Source organism: Neoarius graeffei, chromosome 14 (genome assembly GCF_027579695.1).
Source record: "Neoarius graeffei isolate fNeoGra1 chromosome 14, fNeoGra1.pri, whole genome shotgun sequence".
Classification (NCBI taxonomy): domain Eukaryota; kingdom Metazoa; phylum Chordata; class Actinopteri; order Siluriformes; family Ariidae; genus Neoarius; species Neoarius graeffei.
In genome coordinates, this window is record NC_083582.1 from 73615782 (window position 1) to 73628939 (window position 13158).

A 13158-nucleotide genomic window follows, 5' to 3' on the forward strand; every position below is an offset into this window, starting at 1 on the left:
ATGAGACGCCAGCTAGAGCTCAGCACAGCATATCCGCGTATTCTGAATGTTTACACAGCACCGGACCAGACACGATCTGGATTGAATACGTGGACGCTGGCGGATTCCCGTTTTCAGACGTTTCCAGGTGGTTTAATGTAAACGGACAGTGCATCCGCGAAGAAAACGAGACAGATACGGTCTAGTGTAAACGTAGCCTGAGATGCTTTTCTGCTCACCGTGATTGTAAAGAGTGATTATATGAGTTTGGTGGGTTTCCAAAAAGCATCGTAGCACAAAGATCATCGTTAAACGGTAGCGCGAGCGTCACAATGAACACTTTCTCTCTTAGTTAAGAGGCTCTTTGCATCAAGAGGCTTTTGGGAAACCCACCACTGGCCATTTTCCTCTGATCTGGCAGATCCTGGCAAAAAGCTCGAACCAATCTGTCCATTTTCCTCTGACCTCTTATATCAACAAGGCATTTGTTTCCACCCACAGAACTGTCGCTCGCTCGCTCACTCACTCACTCGATGTTTTTTGTTTTCCGCACCATTCTGTGTAAACTCTAGAGACTGTTGTGTGTGAAAACCCCAGGAGATCAGCAGTTTCTGAAATACTCAAACCAGTCCATCTGGATCAAACCAACACCCAAGCCACAACGAAAGAAAGTTGCAGTTTGAGATCACAATTTTTCCCCATTCTGATGTTTGAGCATTGTAAACATCAGTTAAGTGAAGCTCTTGATTTGTATCTGCATGATCTGATGCATCGTGCTGCTGTCCAGGGATCGGCTGATGAGAGAACTGCAGGTGGATGGAGGGGTGTTCCTAATAAAGTGGCCAGTGAGTGTAGTTTTAAATCTAACGATTATTAGGCTAATATTATATACTGTATCTAAGCACTGTGGTACAAGTTGTTACCGAGTGTTATGACAGAACGTATGTAATGCAATTAAAAGAGCCGCTATCCAGAGCACACTTGATAGCCTTCTAACTGTCACGGCAAGGAACATCATGACAGCTCTCCTGACAGTTAGTGGTAATGGTAAATACGACACTTATATTACCAGACAGCTCACGACATCTGCCATGACATGATGATGATGATTTGGTGACATTCGTCTTGATGCATGACTTAAATAAAGTGTTACAGAGAGGAACATCAATATAATTAAATGATAAATCACGGCATAACTCTGACACTCTAAAGTGCTGGTGCAGAAACGAAGTCTGCCATTATCAATTATGCGGCCCATCAGATAAGACAGACAGCTGTGTGTGTGTCTGCTAATCCTGTAGCGTGCTAATGAGGAAATGAGAGGACAAATCTATAAAAAATGTGTGTATGTATGTGAGAAAGAGAGAAAGAGTGGGTTTGTGTATGAGATGGTTGTCTCACTATAAGGAAAATCAAGTTGCCTCAGTGTAGGTAGGTAGATTTACAAGTCGTACTGTAAAACATTTAGCGATGTTAAACCGACACTTTCTGCTGTTGTGATCGTCATCATGAGCTGCACCTCGAATCAAAACTCACTCTGTCCTTATATTCAAAAAAAAATGTACTCATCTAGAAATTCCTCGAGTAAAACACCCTTCAGTTGGTTTGAAGGAGACATAAAGGCTTTCAATACACAAACACTAACCATCATAGAAAAACCAGTGCGTGTTCGCGCCAGTACTGATGAGTGTTGGGACTCAATAATGGTCTCAGTATTACGTAAATATTGCAGAATTAATACACGAGTGCAGCAGGTCAGTGTAGCGAGCAAAACTAAAGTTACAGTACCATTCAAAAGTTTGTAGGTTCATAGGTTTTTCTGTATTGTGACTACAACGCCAATTCCAAAATAATCAGGATGCTGTGTACAAACTGTAAATAAAAACAGAATGTAATGATTTGCAAAATCATAGAAACCCTATATTTCACTGAAAATGGTACAAAGACAACATATCAAATGTTGAAACTGAGAAATCTTATTGTTTCAGAACAATGTTATGTCAGCAACACGTTTCAGAAAAGTTGGGATGGGGTAACAAAAGACTGAAAAAGTTGTGTAATGCTTAAAAAAAAAATTACCCGGTCACACTTATGATGAATATGAAGGAAGATATCATGAAAAAAATAGCTACTCTATGGGTCCATGTGGCTACTGCTTATAAATAAAATAGTTTTCTGATCTCATGTCCATACAGTAAATATAGTGCATATATTAAAAAATATATATATATATATATATATATTTACTCTGAGGCAGTAGCCACATAAATGAAGCATAATCCAAAAATGAACAATTTAAAAATCAAGGAAGTAAAATATACCAAGTGTCTGTACTTTATATTATTCTACTCTACGAAACTGAAACCTCCGAACCGAGGCTGACATGCACACGCTGTCGCCATGACCCAAACTCTTATTTCCCGGAAATGGCCCGGCGCTAGAGCTCAGTGGAACACACTTTCCCTCTGTAATAAGCATAAACATGTCTGAAAGCGATTTCTTTAGTCTCGTCCATTTATTTCGAATGTTGAACCGAAATGTATACACTCACCGGCCATTTTAATAGGAACACATGTATGTGCACGCGCAGTGTGTGATCGTTACACTCTTATGTTCTTACAGAATGATGACGTAGTGGCTAGCGCCTCTATACGAGGGAGTAGAAACAACAAAAACGATTTTGACCTTTTTGGTGACCTTGATGGGATGACCCTCAAAATGTTGGAGGTTCTATTTGAGACCAATGCCTGTCTATCCTGAAAGTTTCATGAAGATTGATCCAACCATTTTCCTGTAATATCGTTAACAAAGAAACCCGACCGAAAACGATACCTCACTCCCTGGTGGACTCCGTCCCAGGCGAGGTAATTATTCCATGAAATCGAGTCGTACATGAGCTATAAGCGATGTACGACAAGATTGAGTGGAATAACTGTTTTATTCTATCCGCATTCACTGGATTTTGAGAAACGGAGCATTTTTATTTTTGCAAATCCGATAAATAAAAACTTTCTACAAAACATCCGACAAAATGTTGGAGGTTCTATTTGAAACCAGTGCTCATCTATCCTGAAAGTTTTATGAAGATTGATCCAGCCATTTTCCTGTAATATCGTTAATAAAAAAAAAACAAAGAAACCCGACTGAAAACAATACCTCGCCCCGCTTACTCTGTAGCAGGCGAGGTAAAAACAGAATGCGAAGATTTGCAAATCATAGAAGCCCTATATTTCATTGAAAATAGTATAAAGACAACATATCAAATGTTGAAACTGAGAAATTTTATTGTTTTTTGAAAACTATGCGCTCATTTTGAATTTGATATCAGCAACACATTTCAGAAAAGTTGGGACAGGGCAACAAAAGACTGAAAAAGTTGTGTAATGCTTTAGCCTGAAAGACGTGGTGTCCATGATTTCTAAAAAGAATTTCTACTTTTGATTCATCAGACCTCAGGACAGTTTCCCACTTCGCCTCAGTCCATTGTAAAAGAGCTCGGGCCCAGAGAAGGGGGCGGGGTTTCTGGATATTGTTTATATCTGGTTTTAACTTGTATTTGTGGATGCAGTAATGAAGTGTTTTCACAGACGATGGTTTTCTGAAGTGTTCCTGAGCCCATACAGTGAGTTCCACTACAGACACGTGTCTGTTTTTAATGCAGTGTCTCCTGAGGGCCTGAAGATCACAGGCATCCAATGTCAGTTTTCAGCCTTGTCTCTTGCATACAGAGATTTCTCCAGATTCTCTCAATCTTTTAATGATATTATGGACCATAGATGATGTGAGGCGGCACGGTGGTGTAGTGGTTAGCGCTGTCGCCTCACAGCAAGAAGGTCCTGGGTTCGAGCCCCAGGGCCGGCGAGGGCCTTTCTGTGCGGAGTTTGCATGTTCTCCCCGTGTCCGCGTGGGTTTCCTCCGGGTGCTCCGGTTTCCCCCACAGTCCAAAGACATGCAGGTTAGGTTAACTGGTGACTCTAAATTGAGCGTAGGTGTGAATGTGAGTGTGAATGGTTGTCTGTGTCTATGTGTCAGCCCTGTGATGACCTGGCGACTTGTCCAGGGTGTACCCCGCCTTTCGCCCGTAGTCAGCTGGGATAGGCTCCAGCTTGCCTGCGACCCTGTAGAAGGATAAAGCGGCTAGAGATAATGAGATGAGATGATGTGATCCTCAAATTCTTTGCAGTTTTACATTGAGGAACGTTATTCTTAAATTGTTGCACTGTTTGCCCACACAGTCTTTCACAGAGTGGTGAGCCCCGCCCCATCTTTACTTCTGAGAGACTCCGCCTCTCTGGGATGCTCTTTTTATACCCAATCATCTTACTGACCAAATGAGGTTTGCTTTTGTTTTTCTTTTAGTATTGCAGAACTTTTTCAGTCTCTTGTTGCCCCTGTCCCAACTTTTCTGAAACATGTTGCTGACATAAATTCAAAATGAGTGCATATTTTTCAAAAAACAATACAATTTCTGTTTCAACATTTGATATGTTGTCTTTGTACTATTTTCAATGACATATAGGGTTTCTATGATATACAAATCACCACATTCTATTTTTGTTTACAGTGGTGCTTGAAAGTTTGTGAACCCTTTAGAATTTTCTATATTTCTGCATGAATATGAACTAAAACATCATCAGATTTTCACACAAGTCCTAAAAGTAGATAAAGAGAACCCAGTTAAACAAATGAGACAAAAATATTATACTTGGTCATTTATTTATTGAGGAAAATGATCCAATATTACATATCTGTGAGTGGCAAAAGTATGTGAACCTTTGCTTTCAGTATCTGGTGTGACCCCCTTGTGCAGCAATAACTGCAACTAAACGTTTGCGGTAACTGTTGATCAGTCCTGCACACTGGCTTGGAGGAATTTTAGCCCATCCCTCAATACAGAACAGCTTCAACTCTGGGATGTTGGTGGGTTTCCTCACATGAACTGCTCGCTTCAGGTCCTTCCACAACATTTCCATTGGATTAAGCTCAGGACTTTGACTTGGCCATTCCAAAACATTGACTTTATTCTTCTTTAACCATTTTTTGGTAGAACGACTTGTGTGCTTAGGGTCATTGTCTTGCTGCATGACCCACCTTCTCTTGAGATTCAGTTCATGGACAGATGTCCTGACATTTTCCTTTAGAATTCACTGGTATAATTCAGAATTCATTGTTCCATCAATGATGGCAAGCTGTCCTGGCCCAGATGCAGCAAAACAGGCCCAAGCCATGATACTGCCACCACCATGTTTCACAGATGGGATAAGGTTCTTATGCTGGAATGCAGTGTTTTCCTTTCTCCAAACATAACGCTTCTCATTTAAACCAAAAAGTTCTTTTTTGGTCTCGTCCATCCACAAAACATTTTTCCAATAGCCTTCTGGCTTGTCCACATGATCTTTAGCAAAGTGCAGATGAGGAGCAATGTTCTTTTTGGAGAGCAGTGGCTTTCTCCTTGCAACCCTGCCATGCACACCATTGTTGTTCAGTGTTCTCCTGATGGTGGACTCATGAACATTAGCCAATGTGAGAGAGACCTTCAGTTGCTTAGAAGTTATCCTGGGGTCCTTTGTGACCTCGCCGACTATTACACACCTTGCTCTTGGAGTGATCTTTGTTGGTCGACCACTCCTGGGGAGGGTAACAATGGTCTTGAATTTCCTCCATTTGTACACAATCTGTCTGACTGTGGATTGGTGGAGTCCAAACTCTTTAGAGATGGTTTTGTAACCTTTTCCAGCCTGATGAGCATCAACAACGCGTTTTCTGAGGTCCTCAGAAATCTCCTTTGTTCATGGCATGATGCACTTCCACAAACATGTGTTGTGAAGATCAGACTTTGATAGATCCCTGTTCTTTAAATAAAACAGAGTGCCCACTCGCACCTGATTGTTATCCCATTGATTGAAAACACCTGACTCTAATTTCACCTTCAAATTAACTGCTAATCCTAGAGGTTCACATACTTTTGCCACTCAGATATGTAATATCGGATCATTTTCCTCAATAAATAAATGACCAAGTATAATATTTTTGTCTCATTTGTTTAACTGGGTTCTCTTTATTTTTAGGACTTGTGTGAAAATCTGATGGTGTTTTAGGTCATATTTATGCAGAAATATAGAAAATTCTAAAGGGTTCACAAACTTTCAAGCACCACTGTGTATTTTACAGTGTCCCAACTTTTTTGGAATTGGGGTTGTATTTTCTACATTGTAGAACAATACTGAAGATATCAAAACTATGAAACAACATATGGAACATCTATGGAATTATGAGGTAAACAAAAAAGTGTTAATCTGTTTCATATTTTAGATTCTTCAAAGTATCCAGCGTTTCCCTTGATGACGTTTTACACACGATTGTCATTATCTTAACCAGCTTCATGAGGTCGTCATCTGGAATACTTTTCAATTAACAGCTGTGCCTCATCAAAAGTTAATTAGTGGATGAGTTTCTTGCCTTCTTAATGCATTTGAGATCAAATTTCTTCTTCTTTCTTCTTCAAATAGTAAATAATAAAAATACAGTAAATAGCCCTATTCCATCTACAACTGGTGTTATCCATATAGTGTTGTATCAAGAACCGAACAACTAAGTAAAGAGAAACGACATCCATCATTACTTTAAGACCATGAAGTGTCTTTTAATTCATAAACATCAAGAAAAAGCATTGAATTCGAAGGTGTGTACAAACTTCTGACTCAGACTGTAGCTTGTTTGAATGTGATTCCCAGTGACATTTAAAAAATACGCACACACAAAATCCCTCTTCGATATGTCTAATATTAATTAGTAAAATAAATGAATGAAACAAAAGAGGAGACTGTGAGGTTCCATCACAACTCTGTTTGAAATTCAAGTGACCTCACACGGGTATAGTTTGTGAACCCTGTCATAGACGGATGAATAAATGGACAGACAGACAGACAGAAAGGCTCTGTATTTCACCAATTACATGCAGCAATTCATAAAAGCGCTGTAAATATTGGCACCCTATCTATGCCAAGTCACTGAACCAGTCTCAAGAACCTCCTCCACAGGCAGGACCTTCATCCACACTGCAGTCCGTATCTGGAGTAGATTCCCACACAGTGTAGTTGGGGAGATTAGTGACAATAGCCTTCAGTCTTTCAAAACTCGTATCCATCACTATTTGCTTCCCATAGGGAGAAATTCTTCACTGCTGTGAACCATTGTTTGCCCCTTTTGGTTTTCTATTATAGTGCTTTGTTGCCTCTGTTAGTTCATGACCTAATCATACCTCTTGTGGCTATTGTTCACCATAGCACGTTAAAAAAATACCATTTATTAAAAATCGGTACCCTATGGGTCCATGTAGCTACTGCTTATAAATAAAATTGTTTTCTGATCCCATGTCCATACAGTAAATATAGCATATATGCATGTTATCAATTCTACTCGCCTCATCTCTTTCTAGCATCACCAAGCTGTGAGCAGCATCAGGGCTTGGAGTATTTTGGTTACCAATTTCGGTTACTGTGTTTTGTTCAAAATACTAGACCTATTTTCAAAATGGTAAGAAAGCACTTGCTCATGAAGCGTCTTAGAACATTTAGTACTAATGAGCACGTTGTTTCACAAGTGTAGTGTAAAGACTCTCAAATTAAAAAAAAAAAATAAAAAACTAAAGCGAATGGCAGAAGTTTGATATCGGCTTCTCAATATATCTGCCAAAAAGCTAAAAAAAAAAAAAAAACAACAACTTACAAAACCTTTCATTTGACCTTTCAGAAGGACCAAATAAAAGCTGTGATGATCACAAGGTAAATTTTCTTAAAATAAACACCACTTACTTGATATCGAATCAGTTGCCTTGGCGAACCACCGGGTGAATTTTGTTTATCTTTTTATCTGCTGATTATCTTCTGATACTACAAAGTTATCGCAAGGTTTCTCTAATTTCATTTCCGGTTCTGATTGCTTCCGAAATTTATCACGAAGTAGAATGGGTAATCGAACTTGATCAGGATAAGTGCTGATTGGTTACGAAGTTTCATTATTGCTACACTCTTTCTTACAACATGATGACATCGTGGCTTCACCACTCATTCTTGTGTACCTTTGATAACGTGAGATCAACTGTTCGTCTCATGAGATCACTATTTGCCGTTCTGGTAATTGTAGAGCCCTGCACTCCCGTGGGAGTCCCGCAGGACCCGACGCAAAGCAGTGCGGCGTGGGACAAATTTTGAAAGCTCATTGCGGGCGCGGGCGGGAGTGCACAATGCGGGCGCCGGCGGGAGAGGTGATAAGCTGCAGTCCCGCTAACTAAAAACGTGTTTAAAATAAAATTTATAAATTATTAATTTGTCTATCGTATATAATTTGTGCTGGATATTTTATTTGGCATTAATAAAAACATTTTAAGATGCCTAAATTTGCGGATGTGGTCTAATCTCGCGTACGTTTCCGATTCCTTTCCGCTCTTCCGTGTTTGAGATCTCCGATCATGGCAGAAGAGCAGAGCTCCTCTAGTGAAGCTCACAGTGCTTCAGAAGTAAGTGCTGCTTTAAAAAGAGGTACATTTACCGTTAAGTCAAGAGTATTAGTCCTAAGTATTAAAAAGTATTAAAAAAAGTATTAAGTATTAACTAGTATTAAAAAGGACTGTGTATCGCACATATTGTTCAATTTAAAGCTAGAAATAGACAGTGTATAATCTGAGGAGCTGGTTGTGGTTGCGCAGCACTTCATATGAGAGGAGAATGAAATCGCGGTTGGAATCATAACGCCACAGACTCGGAAGTGGGAGTGTGAGTGCGCAAAGCGAGAGCTGTCAATCAAAGCGAGAGCTGTCAATCATGAGCACATGCAGCGCTCAACTTGGAATGTGTCAGCAGAATGTCAGAGTCTAAACAATAAACTTACAATAAATGAAGGATCGGTCAGTGGAGAGCTCAGCTAAGCTCAGCATGTTTAATTCCCCAAGCCAATGACAAGAACTTTCGTGAGAAATAACGCGAACGTCTGCATCATGCGGGATTTGCGGGTGGGAGCGGGACTGAAAATCATAATTCTTTGCGGGAGCGGGACTGCACAATGCGGGCGGGAGTGGGACTGAAAATTCTGTCCCGCGCAGACCTCTAGATAATTGTAATGCTTATGCGTATGTGCAGTGCGCTATTGTTACACTCATTCTTACAACATGATGACATAGTGGCTACTGCCTTGCTTCGCCTCTATGAGGCAGTAGCCACAAAAATACCATTTATTAAAAATGAGCAAAAAGAAAAAAAACTTCCAGAAAGGGTGCCAATAATTCTGGAGTTGACTGTATGCTTGTATGCCCCGACCCCAGCTGACCCCACCCTTAACCATGACCACGACACAATCTTTCTGCTAATTATACCCAAGTATCCACCTCCGTTCTCGATACTTTATTTTTCGTTCTTTCCTCCACGTTGCTACGGCGACCAACAGGTTGTCCATCAACCCAATTTTCTCCCAGTGTAATTACTGTCAGTTCCCATTCACTAGCCATGATGCTCTTTCTGCACAACCATCACCAATCTGCAAGGTAAAATGGCTCCTCTGAGACACATGAAGCCACCACATCATTTCAAACTGTTGTTGAACACACCTGGAGGAGAGCGCTAACTGCTCTATTGTGTATACACGAAGACCAATCTGACTGACTGACATCTTAGCGTATGTCTGCATCAGTGTTATAGTAATATTTAATTTAAAAAAAATTGGGGAAAAACAACAAACAGAGAGATGGAGTCAAAGAAGAGAATATATCTGATAAAATAAACCATAATGACCGACAGTGCTGGGAAAATCAATCGAAAATGGAATCTACAGTACACATTTAATTAGATTAATTCATATTCATTATATTCTGTCTCTGAAAAGTCCCAGTCTAATTGGATCTCATTTCCACAGGCCCTTCGATTCATTAAAAAAAAGCGTCACTCTTAATTACACTAATTTGCATTGGTTCTTTCATTCATTAAAAAGAGCCTCATTTTAATGTGCTTTCATTTCCTGGTTCTTCAGAACTCTCTTATATGCCTTAGTACTGTTTTATATTAAATGTGGCGTTCTCCTTTTGACTTGTTAAAATCAGAGTATAAATGAATTCCACTGCTTTTCTGCAATATCAGTGCTCCCTTCTGCATTCTTATCTCAATCCACTGGTAATAGCATTGACTAAAAACAAAAAATAATGTAAATCATTAATACTGGATGGGTGGCACGGTGGTGTAGTGGTTAGCACTGTCGCCTCACAGCAAGAAGGTTCTGCGTTCGAGCCCCGTGGCCAGCGGGGGCCTTTTTGTGTGGAGTTTGCATGTTCTCCCCGTGTCTGCATGGGTTTCCTCTGGGTGCTCAGGTTTCCCCCACAGTCCAAAGACATGCAGGTTAGGATAATTGGTGGCTCTAAATTGACCGTAGGTGTGAATGAGTGTGAATGGTTGTGTCTTTGTGGTGGGGTTTACATTAGACCGTATCAGCGGATCATCAGATTAACGTTTTTAAAACGATTCGCGTGCACACAGCAACGCCAATACACGGATACGCTCGGCTCCGCAGGCATCCTGCGCTCCAAATCACTCCGCCCTGAACAGCGAGTGTCCTCTGGAGGGTGCGCACTCCGGCCCTGCGCAGCTCACAGAGCGCGCGAGTGAAGTGCACGAGCAGTAATTCGGGACTGAGCCGCTGTGTGTGTGCTCTCAGTGCATATCGGGTATGCGCGTCACTTACCACTTGCAAGTGGAAGGATGGCAAGCCTAAAGACAATCATAACTACACAATGGGCGGTATTTGCATCAGTATTTGCAGTATTTTCATACTTTTATACTCTTTAATGAAAGGTGATACAAGGCGGAAGTCTGCGCCGTTTTTCAGCAGTCGCGTCACATGACCAACGCCAGCGAATCAGGAAGGTGGATGTCACAGTGACGTTGTCCAATGACGAGGCTCAGCACAGCGTATCCGCGTATTCTCAATGTTTACACAGCACCGGACCAGACACGATCTGGATTGAATACGTGGACCCTGGCAGATTCCCGTTTCCCGGCGTTTCCAGGCGTTTTAATGTAAACGGACAGTGCATCCGCGAAGAAAACGAGACAGATACGGTCTAATGTAAACTTGGCCTGTGTGTCAGCCCTGCGATGATCTGGTGACTTGTCCAGGGTGTACTCTGCCTTTCGCCCATAATCAGCTGGGATAGGCTCCAGCTCGCCTGCGACCCTGCACAGGATAAGTGGTTATGGATAATGGATGGATGGATTAATACTGTCTGACAACAGAAAGCTAGTAGGAGCTAATTTGGCTGAAACATATAACTATTTGGAGCACATAACATATTGACGTTGACTGAGGTGGTATGGTCATGTAGTGGTTCGCACTACAGCAAGAAGGTTGTGGGTTTGAGCCAAACTGATGGCTGATGGGGGACTTTCTGTGTGGAGTTTGCATGTTCTCCTCTTGTCTATGCAGGTTTCCCCCAGAGTCCAAAGACATGCAGATTAGGTAAAATACCCAACCACTGGGGTCGCGCAAGCCAGTGTATACTTGGTGCCGGTTCCAAGCCTGGATAGATTGAGGAAGGTTGCATCAGGAAGGGCATCTGGTGTAAAAACTTATGCCAAATTAAATACGTGGAACAGATCCGCTGTGGCGACCCCTAAAGGGAGCAGCCAAAAGAAGAACATCATATCAACATCTTTTAAAGTAAATCAGATGTAGTCAGATTAAACATTTGTCTACATATGAAGGCCTGGGACGTCCTCTGGAGGGTTTCCCTGTAGATCAGATTTAATCATCTTTCCAAGCACTTTAGACAATGGGTATCCAGGAATCACAATTTCCAATGTGTAAGTACTGTATACATGATAAAGTGGTTAAGCATGGTACGGTGGTGTAGCACTGTCACTTCACAGCAGGAAGGTTCTGGGTTCGAGCCCAGCGGCTGACGGAGGCCTTTCTGTGTGGAGTTGGCATGTTCTCGTGTCTGTGTGGGCTTCCTCCAGGTGCTCTAAATTGTCAATTAATTAAACAAATTAAAGAAATTTGTCTACATATGAAGGCCTGGGACGTCCTCTGGAGGGTTTCCCTGTAGATCAGATTTAATCAAACTGTGGGCGGTAAAAGAGAGCAACTGGACTTGCTTGAAGATTCTTGAAGACGTTTCACCTCTCATCCGAAAGGCTTCTTCAGTTCTGTCTGACTATCAGGTATTTATCCTCTCATGAGTGAAAAGCAATCCTAAGCAGGGCTTTGAACCGGTTCAAGGAACGAAAACGAAAACCGGGAACTTTTTCTATTTCACATGGAACAGAAACGAAACCAGAAACTTTATGTTCCGGAACAGAAACGCTTATTAAAAATAATGGTAACCGGTTAATACCGGTTTTTATTTCGTTCCTCAAAGTTTCTGTAGCCTACAAATAGTCATTCTTCTCCTGCGCAAGTTTCTATGACCCGCTGGGGTTCACTTCCTGTGTGACGTTCGCTGACTGAATGGAGAGAGCGGGAAGGTGGACTACTAGTGAGTAAGTGCATTACTGAGTGTCTGAGCAAAGAAGAGCCTGAACGATGCAACCTCCCTATTGGCTGTTTATTGGCTGTTTGTAAAAATGTATCAGTTGTTGCCCTTCCCACGGGAATCATCGCGGGCTCGAGAGACGAGACCTGACGAGTTAGTTCGTTGGTAGCAGAACAAAATCTCTGGACACAAATCGGGTTTTCAGAAAAGGAAAGAAAATAAACAGAGGGTTGAAAATACAAAAAAGGAGGCCGAAAATGCAAAACGAGTTTTAAGGTAGGACAAATGGTTACTTTTCTGAGGCAGCCCGCCGTGGCTGCAGGCTTTCAGTTGCGTCATTGAATGGTTACTTTTCTGAGGCAGCCCGCCGTGGCTGCCTGCAGGCTTATTTATTATAGCCCATTTAGTTAAAATAGTTGATATAAAATGTTTATAGTTATAATTATGTGATGGTTGTCCTGATTTAGACTGTTTTTTTTTTTTTGGGGGGGGTTGCGCGATGTTGCACCCGGGTCCAGATTAGGGCAGAACCGGCCCTGGCTACATTTCAGCTGTAGTTTGTTATGAATGTATGTACTTGCATAGATATGTACTTCCAATATGGCGCCTAACAAAATCTCGCGGCGTGGTGACGTCATGCGGTAGCCCTCTATAGGGCCTGACTA

At 41.4% G+C, this 13158-nt stretch overlaps 1 protein-coding gene across 1 annotated transcript in view; it reads right to left on the minus strand.

The window, feature by feature from the left end:
• rgs7b (regulator of G protein signaling 7b) overlaps positions 1 to 13158 on the minus strand; it is a 335399-nt gene that overhangs the window by 43612 nt on the left and 278629 nt on the right. The gene's annotated exons all lie outside the window — the stretch shown is intronic.